The sequence below is a fragment of the Triticum urartu genome, chromosome 7A (genome assembly GCF_056163025.1).
Source record: "Triticum urartu cultivar PI428250 chromosome 7A, HENAU_Tu73, whole genome shotgun sequence".
NCBI lineage: Eukaryota > Viridiplantae > Streptophyta > Magnoliopsida > Poales > Poaceae > Triticum > Triticum urartu.
In genome coordinates this window covers 93,504,919-93,510,457 of record NC_141879.1, presented here as the reverse complement: position 1 = coordinate 93,510,457, position 5,539 = coordinate 93,504,919, and the positions used below count along the sequence as shown (strand labels likewise).

The window sequence follows — 5,539 nt, the reverse complement described above, 5'->3', positions numbered from 1 at the left end:
TCCAGAGCACAATCAACATGACTGCTAGGGTCTATTTCCTGCACGAAAATGAAAAACGGGCAAGAAAATGAGATTGCAATATGGATATTGCAAATTTAAGAGGAAATCTTTAATTGTCAAAGTATGGGGTTCTGTAACGTCTTGGCCTGGTCGTTGGACAAAAGTGAAGTACGTGAGTTCAAGCCATGGCAAACTTTAATCTAAACAAAACCCAAGTGTAAACGATGCCCTGAGGGCTGTATTTATAGGGGGAAGAGGGAATTTTTTCCACCTTTGGCAAGGTGGGGCTAAAATCCCTCCTAAGTCGTTCTCCCTACAGTACAGACTCTAAAAAAGCCTATGAAGTAGTATTTTTCAAATTACAAGGGCTTGGCGCAAAAATGAGGTGGCACAGCACATATAACAAGCTATGGACAAAATTTATAAAAGGTCATCTTCTATAGTTCGTCCATGTCCTCATATGTCATCATGGTGGCTTCAAACTGCTGAATTCTCCACTGGAAACTCCGTTCTTGTTCCCTTAGCGTGCCCCTTCATCTCCATGCTTGATCATGCTCCGATGTTCATCCCTCTTATCCATGTTAGGGCCTTCATTCCTAAACAACACAAACGTATCCAAGTTAGGCAACATCATATTCTAATAAACAATAGAATTATTATCAAGAAATGGAAGTACCTGATAATTTTGTTGGCGCGCACGAGCTCTAGTAATCAGTCCCATATGCGAAGTAGCAAGGGCTATGGGTATGACTATAATAGTGATGTCCTCATCAGCTATTTTTCTTCGAGATATAGACTGCCGATGGGAGACCAAAGATGATCAAGTGTCCACGACAATGCAATACCACCCAAGCCTTAGGGAGTATCTACAATGCTAAGCATTTCCAACATGAAGAAAAACTTACTAGTGTAGATATTCACTAAGGCTTTAGTGCTTAAAGCTTTTTGCGTACATCTTGTCTTTTGCTAGTGTAAATCTTCAGTCCAAAGCAACAAACTTACTCGCGATTCTAAAATCTCCACAACTATTGCATATTATTTCTCGGTTTTCCATTAAAAGTGATTACATATAGACGCTAATAAAATTGTGGAATCTTGTACGGAGTTGAGTCACAATTAGCAAAACCAAAAATAAAAATTGCACCAGTTGCTGAATTTACAGGACGTATTAGTAACATATGATAATTCACAAGGGAGTACAAGGAATGGTTACACAAGAGCACCTGCGCAAGCCAACATGTAGGAGATGACCGAAGCAGAAGACATGGGTTGCTCAGACAAAACACAAGCAAGCCAACTATTCAGGCAGGAAATTAGCTAACCCTGTGGCTTTCGCCTTGGCCCATTGCGAGCATAGATGAAAATTTCTATGGTTATAAAAATTCAAATAATAAAGTGTAGTACATTTAGCATGTATATATGTACTTGTCGAGAAAAAAGGCGAATCAAGTAGAACACACATGCTTTTGCATAAACCTACTTTTTCTTGGAGCTATATACATTGCCGATGGGCGATGGGAGGCTCAAAGATGCTCAACTGACATGTGGCCACAACAATGCAATACCACCAAGCCCTAGGGAGTATCTACACTGTTAAGTATTTCTGGCATGAAGAAAAAAACTTACAGGTGTAGATATGCACTAAGGCTCGACTGCTTTAAAGCTTTGCAAGTACATCTCAACCCTCGAAGCAACAGACTAGTTCATCATTGTAACATATCTAAAACTACTGTGTATTGTTTAACAATTTCTTTGTTCCAAAGGAAATACATATGCTCATATGATTGTGGAGTCTTGTACGAAATTCTCAGTTGACTAGGCGTTAACAAAATCGAATATAGAAACTGCGTCCGTTTCTAAATTCACCTGTTCGCAAAATGTTTGTTGTTTTGTAGGGCATCACCTTATTTGCCAGAAATTCACTACTGATTTACTTTAACCATTGACAACAATTTACATCGTTATAAAAATAAAACAAATAACTAGTAGCATATGAAGCTAGCAAACATATTCCTTCGTGTACCTATCGAGAAAAAAGTTGAATCAAGTAACACACACATCCTTTTACTATAGAGTGCCGACGGGAGGCCAAAGTTGATCAAGTGGCTACACAATGCAATACCACCCAAGCCTTAGGGAGTATCTACAATGTTAAGTATTTCCAACATGAAGAAAAACTTACTAGTGTAGATATTCACTAAGGCTTTAGTGCTTAAAGCTTTATGTGTACATCTTGTCTTTGCCGGTGTATATCTTCAGTTCTAAGCAACAAACTTACTCGCGATACTAAAATCTCGACAACAATTGCATATTCTTTCTCGTTTTTTATTAAAAGAAGTGATTATGTATCATTTTTTCAAAGAAAAATACATAAGCTCATAAAATTAGGGAATCTTGTACGGAATTGAGTGGCATTTAGCAAAACAGAAAGTAAAATTGCATTCTTTGCTGGATTTAGGGGACGTACTAGTCACATATGATAATTCACAGGAGGTAAAAGGAATGGTTGCACAAGAGCACGTGCGCAAGCCAGCATGTAGGTGATGACCGAAGCAGAAGACATGGGTTGCTCAACCCAAACACAAGCAAGCCAACTACTCAGGCAATAGATTAGCTAACCCTATGACTCCCGCCTTGGCCCATTGCCGAGCGTCCATAGAGGAAAATTTGTATGGTTCTAAAAATACAACTAATAAATAGTAGTACAGTTAGCGTGTATGTACTTGTCAAGAAAAAAAGGCGAATCAATTAGCACACACATCTGTTTGCATAAACCTACTTTTGTTTGGAGCTATATACGTTGCCTATGCACGATGGGAGGCTAAAAGATGATCAACTGACATGTGGCCACAACAATGCAATGCCACTAAGCCTTAGGGAGTATCTACACTATGAAGTACTTCTGGCATGAAGAAAAAAACTTACTGGTGTAGATATTCACTAAGGCACAACTCCTTTAAAGCTTTGTCTGTATATCTGAACTCTCGAAGCATCAAATTAGTTCACCATTGTAAAATCTCTAAAACCACTGTGTATTGTTTCATGATTTCTTTGATCTGAACAAATAACTCTGTATTATTCCAAAGGAATCTATACCTCTATACCTACTATTAAAGGGAATAGGTATTCTTGGTTTGGTTTAGTCCTTTGTTCGGTTTACACGCTAAGCGATTTGGGCTAGATACTTGTACGTTGATGGGCCTTTTATGGGCTTTTATAGAAACCGCGAAAAATAATTGGGTCAAAATAAATCAACATTGTAGAAATTAAACACATTTCCTCCTGTCTAGCTCTTTGATGTAACAACCAACGACCTATGCGCCTTTCACATTTACTAATCCCAGCTCGCTCTAAATATACGAGTGGCAGTCATCATGTTTAGGACGAGCTAATTAAGCGAATGAGCTAATAAAGGAAGGATCGTGGGCTTGAATAGAATATTTAAACGGATGTGGCTAATTAAAGAAAGGACTATGGGTAAACCAGTGGAATAACTAAAAGAAAGATTGTGATCTTAATAAATGTTACATGAAAGATTTGAGGTAAAAAGGTAGGGTAATTAAAAAAAAGATCTGTAAGCTTCAATGTGTTGGTGCTACTAAATTAGAAAAGGAAGGATCTGATTCCCGACTAAAACGGTTGAGGACGTCATGGTAATTAATGAAAGGATTATACTTAAATGCCACTAAAAAGGGACTATACTTAAATGAAATCAGTGGGAAATTATGTCCGACAAAGAAAATATGAACACGGCTAAATTGCGATGTATTTTTTATATTCATTTTGTAGAAAGATACTGCATTGCAGCATGACCTTTATAGTGAATCTGATATTCTGGGACATTATGCTTACACAAAATATCATTTTTTTTCCGTTGCAATGCACGGGCATATGTGCTAGTGAATACATAAGCTCATAAGGTTGTCGAGTCTTGTACGAAATTCTGAGTTGACCGGCAGTTAGCAAAATCAAAACTAGAAATCGCGTCAGTTTCTAGACTCACCTGCTTACAAACTGTTTATTTTTTTGTAAGGCATGACCTTATTTGCCATCAATTTACTGCTGATTTACTTTAACCATAGACAAGAATTTGCACCGTTATAAAAACAAAACAAATAAATAGTAGCATGCATATGAAGGTAGCAACCATATTCCTTCATGTACCTGTCGAGAAAAAAGGTGAATCAAGTAGCACACAGGTACCTTTGCATATACCTATTTTCCTTGAATCTATACACTACCGACGGGAGGCCAAAGTTGATCAAGTGGCCACACAAAGCAATACCACCCAAGCCTTAGGGAGTATCTACAGTGCTAAGCATTTCCAACATGAAGAAAAACTTACTAGTGTAGATATTCACTAAGGCTTAATTAGTGCTTAAAGCTTTCTGTGTACATCTTGTCTTTTGCCGGTGTAAATCTTCAACTCGAAGCAACAAACTTACCCGCGATTCTAAAATCTCCAAAACTCTTGCACATATAACGTTTCTTGTTTTTTTATGAAAAGAGGTGATTACGTAAGTATCATTCAAAAGAATAATACACAGAAGCTCATAAAATTGTGGAATCTTGTACGGAGTTGAGTGGGAATTAGCAAAACCAAAAATAAAAAGATTACATCGGTTGCTAAATTTACAGGGCGTTCTAGCGACGCACATCTGATAATCCAGTGTCTCGCCTGCACATCTGATAAATGAACTCGCATTGTGGTTTGCAATTTTGCATGGATATGTTACCTGATGGAGAGCGGAGGGAGAGAGGCAACGTGTGGTGTGGGGAGCCAAAGGCCACAGCCGGCTACTCTTGGTGTTGCTGCTGCCTCTGGGCGATGGGGGCACGTATATGTATGGGCGCGAGATGGCCGTACGCGGGCGCGGATCGGGCCCGGCCGTCGCCGTGGCTTAGCCAGATAATCAATCAGCAATATCTGCAAGTGCCCGGGAGACGGAGGAATCCAGCGGCGGGACGTACGCGGCAGGGAGCCCGGGAGATAGAATGCTGCCGCGTGCTGCTTACCCGACGCCCAACAACTTGGCCTCCGTGACCCCAACGGATGGATGGAGTCGAATACGAACCGCTTGGCAAGTGGCGTGCAGCTTTTAGTGCAATTGGCACCTAGCTAGAGCGCTTTGTTTGTTCGATCGATTGCCAATATGGCACCATTCATGGTTGTTGTCGCACCTTGGTTTCCCCATCTTAATTTCCAGGCAAAATTGCATTCAGGGTAGGGGATGAGGCCAATGATCTGGCCTGGTTTACGGTGCTTTAGAAACACGATACGGACGTATCGTAGTCAGGGAGAATGCATGCCGTCTCTCGCTAAAAGAACAACACCGAAAAGTCTAAGACAAATCCAGAAAAATACAAGCAATATTATGTCAAATAATTAAACCGGAAGAACTGATTCCAGTATTCCACCACCATAAGGAAACTAATCACCCGAGCAGCGCTCAATTCGCCGTTAATTTCCGTGGAAGGGATGATTGTTTTTTCATAACATGGAGACTCGCTACTGATGCTCTTGCTATGCATGCGAATA

General features: G+C 39.8%; 1 long non-coding RNA gene across 1 annotated transcript; it reads right to left on the bottom strand.

Moving 5' to 3' along the window:
• Window positions 1–218: 218 nt before the first annotated feature.
• Window positions 219–5,008, bottom strand: LOC147958166 (uncharacterized). Its single transcript, XR_015612056.1, has 2 exons — window positions 677–5,008; window positions 219–596 (listed from the first exon to the last, which is right to left on the bottom strand). It is a non-coding gene; the product is annotated as an uncharacterized LOC147958166 (long non-coding RNA).
• Between the last annotated feature and the right edge of the window lie 531 nt (window positions 5,009–5,539).